The sequence below is a fragment of the Patagioenas fasciata genome, chromosome 4 (assembly GCF_037038585.1).
Source record: "Patagioenas fasciata isolate bPatFas1 chromosome 4, bPatFas1.hap1, whole genome shotgun sequence".
NCBI lineage: Eukaryota > Metazoa > Chordata > Aves > Columbiformes > Columbidae > Patagioenas > Patagioenas fasciata.
This window is the reverse complement of record NC_092523.1, coordinates 12435784-12450894: the sequence shown is the minus strand read 5'-3', so window position 1 is coordinate 12450894 and position 15111 is coordinate 12435784. Positions and strand designations below refer to the sequence as shown.

At 39.1% G+C, this 15111-nt stretch overlaps 1 protein-coding gene across 2 annotated transcripts in view; it reads right to left on the bottom strand.

Annotated features, from left to right (window-relative positions):
- Positions 1-15111, bottom strand: part of AFAP1 (actin filament associated protein 1) — a 120346-nt gene that overhangs the window by 67404 nt on the left and 37831 nt on the right. The window lies entirely within an intron of this gene.

Here is a 15111-nt window from a genome sequence, read left to right as displayed (position 1 = left end):
GCAGTGCTACTCTGGTTCACCTCCCTTTAACAAACAATTTCTAACTGCAGAACAAAATTATAGTTTGATGAAGTTTTGAGACAAATTGATAAGTTCAAAAAACTTTGGGGAAAGTCTTTCATTCCCTCATCTTATTTCTTCTGTTTGCTGTGGGGAAAAAAAATTTATTCCTTTTCTAAAGTGATTTGTCTTCCTTATAACTTCCAAAGACAAGCTCCCAACCCATCACAAAATTTCTTATTACTGCCTGGATTCCTGATGATGCACTTTGTATTTCATCGTATTTCTACTATTCCAGATCTTTGACAAAATGGCATTCCTTCTCTGCATGCCCAATACTTTTTAATTTGTTTTACCAACAAACTTTATAAGTACATTTCTACTTTTTTCTTTTTCCTTTCATATTAACTCTGAGTCTTGCATTGTCTTAATAACTGCAGTAGCTCAGACCATACATGTAACTGCATTTGTTACAGTCTAATCATGTAATACTTATTCATTAGGTATATTAGAAGCCCATGGTTTTGAAACTCATTTTCATGTTTTACTTCTCTCATAATTCTGAGGTTCTCTGGTCTCTTTGTTTAAGTGGACTCTGTTTTTAGTTTAAGTTTCATCTTGGATAGAATAATGCGCACTTCCATACTTTCTGTATCTGATGACATTATCCTCGTTAAAAGATTTGAAGAAACATCCATTTCATTCCAGGGCCACACCTAGGATTAATCTTAGTGCTATCCTCATTCAAAAATGCCTCTACTTAAATTTTTCTCTACTTATTCACATTTGTTTTTACCATCTTTTCAAGGCCTAACTGGGCGACTGCTGCTAGGCCTCTTCAAATGTCTAAAAAGAACATTCCTTGCTGCTTACTCCCTTACCAGCCCTTCCCTACTCCTAAAACCTTTTCTGATATGGTTGTTTACCCAAGTGAACCTGGAATGGTTTTTTTCCATTTCTGAGAACATGTCTGGATATTCAAACCACCCTTGGTCTAGATGCATTTGTTTTATCCAACACTTGAACACAGCACCGTGCAAGGGAACCTACAGATGTCAGCTACAGTCCTACAACGAGCTGTTGGCCCCTTCTTGTCTCCAGTGAATCCAGATTCCCCCACTTGTTTGCTGACTGTAATTGCCAGTACACTCTGGCAAGAAGCTGCCTAGAAGTCCATCAGAAATCCGAAGTATTTCACGACCACCATATTACATCCAGTGTTGTTCACATTATGGAACAACTACATACATGCAATACAGTTTTCTGAGGCAAAAAAGTTCAGATTTGCAAAGCGGTGATCACAAGACTCAAGGAGGAAAAAAAGAAAGAATAACTGTGACCTAAAAAAAATGATAGTCAAATAATCAGCTCTTACTTATTTATTAAATGACACACTTTAGAAATAAGACCTATATTCCATTTAGTGTATAGTGTTCTCTTGCTTTTAAGTATGCTTTGAAGATAAGATATATTTCTATAGTTTTTATGAATTTTCTTTTAATTATGAAATACATGGATCTTTTTATATTTACTTACTTATTATAGTACACATATTTCAAAAGCAACCAATACAATATAATCTGGGCAGTCATTGCGAAATCTGATCAGTATACAGTACAAGAAATGTGTATTTTTCAAGTGGGTCTATAGCCATATAAACTACTGTCTGTAATTGCATATATTACTGCATTAATATATATTTGCAATAGCGTGTTTTATGGTTTCTTTAGTGCAAGGGACTGTAAATACGTTGAAAGGGAGCTTTCCCTTCTCTTCACCATGAGCACCTTGTGCCACAATAACCCCATTTCTTTGCTGAGAACGTTCATTTCTGGGAAGGGAGAAAAGGATGAAAGCATCAGATATCACTGATGTGCACAGTGTGCATAACTGTTTTCAGTTATTAAAAATGATAAGATCCTTGTACTCAGGAGCTTATAATCTAACATAAACAGACAGAAATGAAAACAGAGCAAGAGGGAGTTATGAGGCAAAGAACAGAAAAGGAGATAGGAAACCGCTGCTGGAGAGACTCCTGGGAGCTGGCATCAGCCCAAATCCCTCCTGTGGCCTCATCACATAAATGCCTCCATGTCTTCAGAGGAGACCTGCATTACAGTCATTGGTGACCACAGCCCATTGCCCTACAATGACCAAGTCACCTAAGTTACTGGAAGCAGTTTCACTGCCCCCAGCAGAGGATTAAAAAAAAAAACAAACCACAAAGGTGCCTTGGTTAGGATGGATAGAGTATGACAAGATGAAGCTGATACCAGTGAGGCAATGCTTAAAAATTCCCAAAACCGCTGCTTTAGTAACATGTTCATCCTAACCGCATTTACATTTGGCCTGGTGTCCAGCATTGTGGTTCAAATATCTAATAGTGCATCACAAAGGAACAGAAAGCTCAAGAACACTTGCTCTTCCTGCCTTTGCTAGCTTACAGGTATATGACACTGACTTCAAGTAAACAGTCGTAAAAGCTAGTTTAAAATTTTATTATGACAACAGAAAAAAAAGTTAGCAGCGGCTGTAAATTGCTAGGCATAAATACTTAGATATTGCTTTTCTTATTTTTCTAACAGGATCATATTGGGGTTGTAACCCACTAATGTGTGAAAGCACAAAGTTCTGAATTTCACCTTGTATATCACAAAATCACAGAATGTTAGGGATTGGAAGGGACCTCGAAAGTTCATCCAGTCCAATCCCCCTGCCGCAGCAGGAACACCCAGATGAGGTTACACAGGAAGGTGTCCAGGCGGGTCTGAATGTCTCCAGAGTAGGATACTCCACAACTCCCCTGGGCAGCCTGGTCCAGTGTCTGTCACCCTCACTGAGAAGAAGTTTCTTCTCAAATTTAAGTGGAACCTCTTGTGTTCCAGTTTGTACCCATTACCCCTTGTCCTACCATTAGTTGTGACTGAGAAGAGCCTGGCTCCGTCCTCGTGACACTCACCCTTTACATATTTGTAAACATTAATGAGGTCACCCCTCAGTCTCCTCTTCTCCAAACTAAAGAGACCCAGCTCCCTCAGCCTTTCCTCATGAGGGAGATGCTGCACTCCCTTCATCATCTTCGTTGCCCTGCGCTGGACTCTCTCCAGCAGTTCCCTGTCCTTCTGGAACTGAGGGGCGCAGAACTGGACACAATATTCCAGATGGGGTCTCACCAGGGCAGAGTAGAGGGGAACGAGAACCCCTCTCTGACCTACTAACCACCCCCCTTCTAATACATCCCCGGTACTATTGACCTCCCTGGCCACAAGGGCCCAGTGCTGGCTCATGGTCATCCTGCTGTCCACCAGGACCCCCAGTTCCCTTTCCCCTACACTGCTCTCCAACAGGTCATTCCCCAACTAATCCTGGAACCTGGGGTTGTTCCTACCCAGAGGCAATACTCTACTCTACTCTATATATGCAATGATGTCAAACATCCAAAAAGAAAAAAGAGAAACACTGTTCCCAGTTAGCAAGAAATACTCTGTGTATCTTAAAAATGCACTTTGCTTTTTAATACTTTTTCTTCTTAAGCAAAGAACACAAATACTGCCATGGAGTGCATTTAATGTATTTAATATAAAGAATTGAAAACTCCTGTTTTTTAAAGATAGCAATGAATAAACTTGCATGTACTTTGAAAAGAAAAAAAAAAAAAGCCTGTTTTCAATTCTTGGCTTATTTTCTGGATTAAGAATCTTCTTTTCTCCTTCCTAGAAATGTAATGATATGCTCACAAAAAATAATGGAACTAAATAATACAAAATCCACATAATACATATTTTCAGTAAGTAATCATTAGTTCTGAAACAGAGACTAAAAATGAGAGGGTTGTGCAAGTCCTAAAGAAAAACATACTCCTCCAGTGAGAGATTACCCTTGGAAATCTGACATCACCACAAAATAAGAATAATAATCAGAAGGCTCTCAAAAAGGGGCCAATTTATTTGACAGTTTTGGCTGTATTCTTATTGCCAAAGGAATGACTTGTAAGTGGCAGGTGGTGAAAATCAGGGTGGAGCCCAGGGATGCTAATCACAACAGTAAGCAGATTTTAGCTCGACTGAGGAGCAAAATCACATTCCATATCAAATGATGAGAAGTCATTCTATGCTCAATAGGAATTACAGGCCCCTAATGGGCTGCTGCAATTGCCACGCACAAATAAAAAACAATGATACATCCAGAAAGGTTTCCAAGACTGGCTCTCAAGAGTTTTAAAGTTTTTCAAGTGACAGCACATAAAAACTACATCCATGAGCCAGCAACAGAATACACCAAGGTAAAAATAATCAGAGGAAGGCAGTTACATCACACTCTAGTTTTTGTTCCAAACCAGAACTAAAACCAACTGGGATTGAAAGTGCATGATGATGTAACTATCCCAAATCTATATTTATCGGTACTAACTAGCCTACAACCATTTTTTAAAGAATATGAAGTTTTCACTTCAAACTGATTAAAAAAATTCTTAGGAGCAGTGTACAAACCTATCATAGAAATGTGAATTAAAATTTAGCTTCGAATTCTTTGAAGATCCTTTTGATCAGTTCCTTGCACATTTATAGATGTTAAGGGCCGGAACAGATCATGTTGATTAGATCCACTAGAAGAGATCACATAATCTGACTTTCTGTACAACACAGCAACTCCTCTGTTACTATAGGGACTTGCATGTACCGAAAGCACATATTCTAGGAAAGCCCCAAATATATGCCAGCACTCTGTGCCATATGTCCAGGGGCAGGGAGGGATCTCATTTAACTTCCAAAACAAATTCTATTGTATTTATGAGGCAAATCTTCAAGCTATGAGTGAAAATCAGATATTGAGAATAGGTGTACTTCAATCTGAATCCAAATACAACCCAATACAAGCACACACATGCACATGCGTGTGTACACACACACAATCACTATATTTGGTAACCACTAAGAGGTTTTCATAGTGGATGTCCCAGCCTTAACACTCCCTTTATGGTCATTTATTGCAATGCTATATTAAACGAAACACATACCTAATTCTATAATGCTGTTTATTCTCTGAAAAATGTTCATGCTGCAGCATTGTATGACATAAAAAAGATTTAAATGCATTTGTGTTCTCACCTCTTAAAAATCTAAGCCTCCATATAGCACTATGATACTTCGGGACTTTCTTCAGAAGAAAGTCAAAGCTGATGATGGCTGGCTGGCTGAATGATTAAAAGCTATTCCACTTCACAATCTAATTAAAGCCTACTAAGATCCAATAAGCAAAAACTTCTTGAAACATACAGACTCTCCCGCTCTTTCCAAAAAAAAACCTCATTGGCATTTGGGTACATAAGCAACAGTGGAGAAACCAGACATATGATCTAGTTCTGAATCTAAACCAGAGTGTGAACTGCATGTTTATAGCCATTTCTACTGAAATAGTGTCATCATCCTAAGTTTTGGATCTTGTCATTTGAATATTTTAATAAAAAGCTCGTAATCGAATACTGCTGGAGAAACCATGTCTGTATTTTATAAAGATATTAATATCAGAGACAGTATTAAAAATATAAAGCCACAAGGAGAGAAACATATTTAAACTATGAAGAAAAACACAAAATCACTTTTACTTGCTTCCACACAATCCGATAATGCAGTTACAAAAATCCAGTAATTAATGAAAAAGTTCTTTCATGACTACATTATAACTATCTGGGAAAAGAATTTCAGAGAAATACACAAAATTTGGAAGTGGGTAGCGATAGGGTATTTAGCACAAGGGAAATTTTAAATTTTCTTCAATGTGCTATCAGAACTGTATTTGAAAACTACATAAATATCCTATCCACCAAGAAATTAAAACACATGCTGTTTGAAGAATACAGAGTGAAAAGACAAGATTTTTCAGTAGGAGAGTTTTCTCTTGGTTGCCCTGTCCCTTCTTTGCTGCCCCATTGACTGTAGGGCATGAGGTGTTGCACTCTACCTGTTAAATGTGCTGAAGACCTGCTTCAAAAAGTAGAAATTATCATCTTGAGGGTCCACGGCATTACAGGAAGGAATGGTAAAAATGTATGAAAAAGGGGTGAATCATAAAAAGTTGATGAAGCCCTAAAGATGAAGAATCACCACAGAGCAAGTAAAACACATACAAGGATTGCCATCAAAGTGTGTAAATATAAAAAAATAATGATATTTAAGCCCCTCTAAAACTTCATAACAATAATCTTTTGTTTAAAATTTGGAGCTCCCCAGACTGTCACAAACTCTCTTTCCAGACAGCTTGGGGCAAGAGAGGCAAAACACAGCTACTAAAACTCCTCCCGTCTCATGCATATTTATGATCAACCTCAATGAGTGTCAAGGGATCCTTTCAGCCACAATCCACATGTATTCCTCTTTTTCTTTCTGCCTTCTGCTTCAGTTTTCAAGAAACTGGATTTTACAAAACCAGCCTTCTGAAAAAGCTACCAGAGCTCCAAATGCTGCTGTTGTGATATTTGGGTGATACAAGAAGAAGGGGAAAGCACTAAGGAATGTTTGGACAAGAAACAAGCTGCCAAAAATCCTACTCAGCCAGCTACAGCCATGCAATGAGTGACAGCAATGCAAGAGTGTAATCTATGAGCATAAGGTAGATGGATAGAGTTTATTTTTTAAAGTCCAGACCACTGTTTAAGCATTGCCACAGACCTTGGAGAGGAATGCTTCCTTTCAAAGTTCACAGACTCACAAAAAAAAAAGAACAAAGAAAGAAGACAATGGGAAAAGGCAAAAATTAGTATCACAGGCATTTCTTCTTATTAAAGTATTAATTATCTACACTGAACTCATAATATACTAGCCAAAAAAAATGCTGGTAACTAACTATAGAAGTGGCCTTTATCAAGTTGCTGAAGACTTTCTCTAAAAGTATATTTTTCTATATGAGGTTTTTTTTTGTTTGTTTGTTTGTTTCCCAAATGAATGTAACATACCTTGTAAAACAAAACAACATGGATTTCACTCTAACTGCATACCCAGCAGCTTGGCTAACACCCTCACCCTCCTGTCCCTGTGCTCACTGTGGGCATTCAGGTTGAGCTTTCTTTTCAGACTCCCATTGCCCTACTAGGGCAAAACATTGAAATTTATTCCATTTAACCATCTCCAAATGTATCAGCTGATATCATCTTGCCAGGACAAGACGTTCCAGGTCCTGCTCACTGGCTCCTGCATTAGCTCAACTCCTCCACTGCTCCAAATCACAAAAGATAAGCAGCCACTACAGAATTAATAAACAGGCTCTGATTCCACAAAAGAAAAGCAGTTCCCTCATGAGGGAAAAAGGAGGAAGAAAATCTGTGGTAGAAGGTGAAAAGCTGCCCCAGACTCTGGGTCCCAGGAGGAGATGGGGCTCAGTTAGGACTGAGACACAAAGCATTGCAGTACATCTTCTGAGTTCTTCACCCAGGTCCTCAGCTGCACAGAAATCTGTTTTTAGGGTCGGGATTTCCTTCAAAGTTGTGAATAATTACATATCCAGCAAGAATGTGAGACAGTAAGTTAATGAACTTAATGGGATGGAAAAACAGAGTACTAAAACAATTACAAAGAAATACAAATATGGCAATGGTAGGAACTGCACAGTTGCATTTGGTATTTTTTGTACTCAGCAATACAATTTTTATACATAATACATGTAAAATACTAAACTTAAAAATTATTCAGAAAGTCCTAAGGCTGATCATATCAGCCATACCTGCAGTATAGCCCAAGAACAGTTTGCACTCTGTGAATCTGGTGTTACAGGCTTCCAGTGGGCAGTTAATTTAAAGCCAGAAATGAGATAATATTTCATTTTACAAGAACAAGCCCAGGAGTCCTCTCATTTGTATGCAAAGATTTGTTGTTGTTGTTGCTGTTTTGGTATCCTACAAAAATTTTTTATACCACCGTTCTCATTGCTGGGTCCATTGCACAGTGAGTGACTTTGACCATACATTGCTTATTGTCTGGTGCTCTTCCTAAGGAGGGAAGCATGTTCAACTTTTCCCGTGAAGCTTTTGAAAATTTTTTTAAATAGATGTACAAATGCATAGGACTTTAAGAGAATATCCTGGAGTAAATGTCTTCTTAGATAACACTGAACTTCTCTCACAAGCAGCCACCCAAACTATAATTTTAACAGCTTTGCACAGTCTGATGCTCAAAAAGGAACAGTGTCTTTGTTGCCCCAGAACATTCCTGGTTTTATGGAAAAATGAAAATCAACCTGTTGAAACCAGCTCATAAACCAAGACACAGTCAAGATGACAACAGCTAATAAAGTGTTCAGAAAGAAGCACATATAATGTAGCACTATTAATATTGCACTCTGTATTTAGCCCCTTGCACTGGAATTGTGTGGCATCAACGGAAAAAAAATGGTACTGGATCTGATATCAGTCTGCAGTGGGAGACAGAAAGCAGAACTCGAGGTGTCACGCACCTTGAAGTGCCCGAAAGTGAGTCCTCACCTGAAAGTGAGGACTGACTTTGGTGATGCACAGGTAGGGTTGGTGGCAGAGCCTCTATGCTAAGCAAATCCACCAATGGGTGACATGGAAGAGCACTCCTCCTCAGCAAGGCCTTCAAAGCTTTTTCTCCAGCACGCACACACACACACCTTCTATCACTTTGCTGACCTTCTTTGGTGTACCGTTCACTTGGACCTGTCTCTGACACACACAATCTGTAAATGTAACCGTGAAATACATCCCCTATTGAAAACAGCAATATATGTGTTTCAACAGCGGATTCAGCTAGCTGTGATGAAGTAGGAAAGTTGTAATTCTAAAATGGGGAATTTCAGTCCCTTTGTCCCTTGCAGCCCTTAAGCTAACTCTCTGAAATACATCAATGTCTCTCTGACTCTTCCTCTTTCTGTTTCTCCTAAGTGATCACTATGTAGACAAGAAAATTAAATAAAATTTTAACGTTAGTAGTTTCTGACCAAAAAAACTCAAGAAGTCAAGCTCATCCACCCAGAGGCATATTATTCCTTTCAGTTCCCTCAACTCAGCACACCTCTACAGCACGCAAAATCAGACTGACCAAAGGTTCCCTACATAAACCTCCTGTGCCGACTGACAGGGTGAGTGGATTTGGTCCAGGTGCCTCTGGGCTTGGACACAGACTGCTCCAAAGGATGGTCACAGCGAACACACTCACTAGAGGTAAGAAATCAGCCAGGAGCGGAATTCACACTTGCTAATGGAGCTTGACAGAGCAACCTTCAAGGTTTCTTTTTTGCCTCCATAAACGTTTATAAGTGAAGGTTACACTTGCTCTTGAAAAGCAGATAAGGTTAACAAGTACCTTTTAGAAATCTATGAAAATTTAGGTCCCAGAAACTAAATTGTATTTCCTTAAAACCATAGAACAGAAGTCAGAAGAAAAGTGTGTTTTATATATTTGTTAGAAGAGATGCTAAAGAATACACAAGTGACAAGCTGGTTCAATAAGTCAAGAGATATTTTGCCAGTTGAGCTGAGGACTGTGTTGGAATTCAAAACGCAATTTTGTCACAAAATCTCATAAGCTTTCTGCCTTTAAAAATATGCAGAAACTTCCTTATTTAAATATTCTAGCACAATGCTGGAGGTGCCCATGAGACTTTTAAAGAAATGCAGCTGTATGCAGGTAAGGTTCACTGTCCTGGCAAAACAGGCATTATCACAATGGGGCCTGAGACTGAACGTGATGTAGACGAAGGATCATGAATGCTCTGGAACCGTTTTCATAACCGGATTTAGTCCCCTCAAATCTGATATAAGAAGTTGTTACCATGTCACTGACAGCCATCTAGTGAACCATATGAAATACACTAATCATAAAGCCACATATTTTCAATAACCGGAGTACTGATAACATGGTGATTTTTGTCTCCAGCACTGATCAGATAAGAAAACAAGGAATCATACCATTAAATTTCAAAAGACTTGAGCATTTCATGGCATGTAGCACAAACCATGAACTCTTCCTTTAAAAATCAGTAATATGTCATTTTAATTACTGACGGTATAATGTGTCATAACATGGACGGAACCACTGAAGTTAGTGAAGCTGTTTCTTCACAGAAGCCTTCAAAATGCACAGTCAGATCCCTGAAAGGTTGAATACTGGATACTGCACAAGTTTTCAAAGAAAACCCTATCTTTCTCATAGTACCAATAGTTATTCTGAAGACTTATGAGCTGGACCTGCAGAAAGATGAAGTGCAAAGCCGGACACTGAAGTGGACTACAGCAATCTTAGTTCTGTTTGCTGGAATGTTTCTTTAGAGTACAAAATTCTTGAAGGAACCTGAACCTTTGTCTGGAATAATACAGATTCTAGCAAATTTATTGAACGACTATTTTGTGTTCTGTGGGAGTTTTGGTTGTTTGAGTTTTGTTTGTTTTTATTTTGTTTTACATACGATCTGCCTGAATACACAAGTTGGACTTAAAATTGCATTTCCCTCATCAAACAAAATAAACATTAAACTATCTTCATATTCTAAAGATACAGAATAAAACAAATAAAGAAGCAAATTCCCCTCACAGCAAAACAGAAAACAAAATTATTAAAAAATTTGGGTCCTTATCTGGTGTAGTTATGGTTTCAGTAATGCTCAACTAATTCATTGCTACCCAGGATATACAGCTAATACTTGTAAGTTATGGAGATTTCATTTTAATTGTAGATGTGTTTCGAATTATCATGAAGCCAGAAAACATATGTTTAACAAACACTAATAAACTGCTGCCAACACCTTTCTCTCAGACTGTTCCAGCCACCTTTTCCCCTTCTACCCAATCACCCTCACACCTCTTTGAGATACAGACTGTGCTAGACAGACTCACCTACAAGATCTTAGGGAAAATTTACCTCCCTGGATTTCGCCCCCCTTGGCTGCTTTCAGTTTTCTGCAAAATTATCCAGTTTTCTACATCTGGTTACGCTGCCCCATATGTTTGGCACAGCCTTCCATCTCCTGGCCAGACAACCTCCCTCTCTCCCATGAAATCCCTCTTTCTTTCAGCATTCCCTTCAACAATAATCCTCACATTCGCCCTCACCTCACAGTTGTACCGTGTCTCGTCATGCAGCTGTTTGGTTTTGTTTAATCTACCTTTAGGCCAGACTGTGCAAACATTTTCCCACGGCCAAAAAAAAAATAAGTTCCAATTCTTCTGATCGGTTTCACTAACCACAACAATAGGATGAGTTCAGAGAAAAGAAAATACCGGCGTTTTACTTATTAACATCTAAAAGGCAGTAATTTCATTCCTGTGTAACAGGAGCAAAGTATACAAATAGTCAGGTATCTGTTCCCCTTGCCAGCAGTGGGAGGATGCAGGACAGAGGATGGAGAACAGGGCAGCGGCCGGGACGTACCTGGCACTGGCATGGGCACTGCCTGGCTGTGCCTGCTAACAGCCGGCCCTTTGCAACAGTGAGGTGACATTAAAAAAAATCCATAAAGAGTATTTCAAATCTCAGGATATATATCTGAAATGTTACCATAACCAGAGGCTCTCACTCACCCCAAGTCTGGGCGCATTTTAAGGGCAATGAATTAATTTACTGTTTGTAAAATGAGCTGCCACAGAACAGAACAGCACAAATGACATCAGCTTCTCATGGTTAGGACATCTAAAATCTTCATATCTGGACCGATATAAAGAGGAAAAAAAAAAAGGAGAAAGAAAAAAAAATGCACTTCGCATGTATAGTCAGCGTATTCTCCTCATGACTGCCCGCTTGTGTCAGCTGATGGGCACCATAAAGATAAAAATGGATCATTGGATTCAGAACAAAACCTTCTATTCATATACAGCTACCTCTGAGCATACTTCAGCAAGACCACTTGGGCAAGGAAGCCACATTTATGACCAGGAGGATCACTGCAACTCCATTTGTGCCCGCCAGACTTTGGTCCCAGCTGAGGGAATATCCTGATCAACATGAGCTCCCCCAGGGATTGAGTTTGCCATCGATTTCACGCCTTGTATCACTGGATAAGGCCCTGGATGGATTGTTCAATAATATCTGGCAAAAGGTGCTTCCCAGTTCTTCCTCTGTTCCTGAGTAACAAAGAAGATGCTCTGCCAAATGTCCTCTCACTGAGATCTCATAGGCAAAAAGCCAGTACCCTCCCTCAAGGGGAAAAAAGAAAAAAAAACAAACAACAACAAAAAAAACCAACCAACAAACAAACAAAAAACCCCCCACCAAACAAACAAACACACACAAAAAACCAAAAACAAAAAACAACAAACAAACAAACAAACAAAACCAGCAAGGATTTCAGTCTCTGGAAGTTTGCATATTTTCCTGGGTTTATGTGCTTTGTTTTTCACAGACCCATAACTTAACTGGGAAACCACAGACTGCTGCATCTGTTGGTCTCAGTTATTATCAAAAATGTGCTGACTCTATATAAAAGCTATCCCATTGCATCATAGCACAAATAATCTGTGTCACGCCTGCAGCCGTGCGCAGATGAGGCCAGTGCAGCATCCCTCCGTGGCCAGGCTGGGGAAGGACCAGCTGGTGCGGCCGGGCAGTGATTTGGCTCCACCAGCTCAGCCACTGCCATTACACAAAGGTAAAAGCTATCGATGGCAAACATTTGCATCCCTGCCTCATCTCGCCATCTGCTTCTGCTGCTGCTCACTTGAAAATTAATACGGCGGTTGCTTGAATCAGAAGCTAATGCTGCATCTGTCTTCCTTGGTGCTACAGATAATTATGAGACCACATGTGCAATTCTTTTTGCAACTCAAATGGGGCAACACTGGCCTTTAATCTGACAGGATCCTTCCTTCATCAAGAGACCAAAATGGCCCATTTGCAACTGTACACCCTGAAACAAACTGGCCTAAATCTTCCTCCTCCTGGTCTGTGCTCCCTTACTTTCCCTTCTTCTTGCCCCATCCATACACTTTCATTTGAGCTAAAAAGTAAATTAATGAAGTGTAAATCTCTTTCAAAGAACATAAAAAGGTCTTTCACAAGCAAATGTACAGAAAACTCAAGGCTGGTCTTGTTTAGATTTTCTAGTTCAAAGTCTAGGGCTGTTCACCAGTCATGGACAGTAAGGAAACAACCAAAATTGCATTTTATCATCTCAATCATTTATTCCTAATAGTTTCCTATTTGCATCTGATTTGCACTGCATTGAGTAGAAATGTGAGAAGAATCAAGTATATACTGCCATAAAGCCCCTGACATTAGCATACTCATACAAATCTTAATCCTGTGGCCTTTAATCCATTTTGAGCACTGTGGTTATAGGCAATAAGCTGCTAAAACTGAAAAGAAATAATATGTACGACAGGTTACAATGTTTAATCATGTCCTAGTCCTTCCCAGTTCTGTCCCCCTACTTGCAGCAGCTCACAACATATACACACATAGGCAATAAAATAATGCAAGATGACCTCCTTCACCTCCTGTCAACAAGACAACCACAGACAATTGGCAAAAGGCAGTAAAAGGCAGCAGAAAAATCAAAACTATTTAAATAAGTCTTTGTTTTGGAATGTTTGAGAGTGGTAGAAAGGTGATTCAAAATGGCCAGGCTGTCCTGTGAATGGGAAGGAGTATGAGAAGAAAAACAAGAGAGAGATGGATCATTCAGAGTCCATGAACCTTAACAGTATTCCTTAAAGAAAAACAATAAGGTTTCTCTCAGTTAAATAGTTTTTTAATAGGAAAGATGCAAGCATGCTCTTGTGGTAAAGAGTTGTTTTTTCTCTTCTGTGCTGCTTTAATCGGTTTTGCCATTACTACACTTTTTTGTCACCAATTTTTCTTGAGACATACAAAGAAAGGCAAAATCAGATTATGCTTTCTTTTCATTCCAGATGGCAAACTGATGAAAACTAATAGCCAAATCAAGAAATGAATTATGATGAAGGCATGGATTCTAAAATAACCCTTTGCAATTTTTCAAGTGAGAGAAGCAGGAGAGTAAATATCGTCACATAACTTTTAGAAAGTTATTTACATTCTCAAGGTACTGTAGACCCATTAACTATTACATTTTTCCTACCAACCTTTTGGCTTACAAAGTAGCACTCTCTCTTGTTTACAGATGAGAAACTGAGGCAGGCTTAGTACCACATAGACCTTCATGGAGCATCACTCAGTGCTACTAAAAAAAGGAGCAGCCACACGTACCCTTCCCAAACCCAGGCTGTCATTCCTGGCTCTTCTCTGGGCTTCCACATGTGCTTGTACAGCCACAGGATGGACTGGATCAGGGACTGATCAGTTTTTAGGTGCAATACCTAGTACACATTAGAGTAACTTCATGGTGGAACACCGTAGATCTATTTGTAGCCCCATGGGACTCCGTGGGGCTGTAGTCCCAAACTCTGGCTGTTTAGAAATCACTTTTATCTTAGTATCAGGCAATAGTGGGGGATCTCAATATGGAAGAATCATGGGGTCTTCACTGTCTGATTTACTGACATATCACAAGGAGAAGGACGACACATGACAGAGATGCTGACCCATTCTCATGGCACGTGGGGGAATTTTGTACACATCCTATACCAGGAATACCTGATGCTTCCCCCCTGGAAACACCAGCAAAGGACTGGGTAAACTGCATGTTATGTAGTTCTCTAAATCCACAAATCTGGTGTCAACATCATTTCTGCATTGTAACATCAAATTAGCCCTATAGACCAAATATATCCACACTGAATGCGCAACATCAGATGTTTGAGACACAAACTCAGATTCAAATAGCATTTGTCTAACAATTCCCATTAATGGCAAAGTCCTCCGAGCGTCAACAGCTGCTGAGATAATGTAACACTTAGAACATTTGAAAATCCAAATCAAGCTGTGGCCCTCTCAAGATTAATCTGACTAATTTTATCCTTTTTTGACAATGTTGTTATTTTTGTCTTTGGCTTTTGTAATTAAATGTGGATCTAAAATTCAGTGGAAAGTCTTTAAGGACTTTCTGAGAAGAGATAAGCTTTCCTTAAACCTTAAAAAAGCCCAAATGCTTATACAATAAATGATTAGATATTTGTATTAGTGAATTAGAAAAATGTGTTTGAAACATAAAGAATTTACTATTACACTATTGATAACTTTAATAATATTC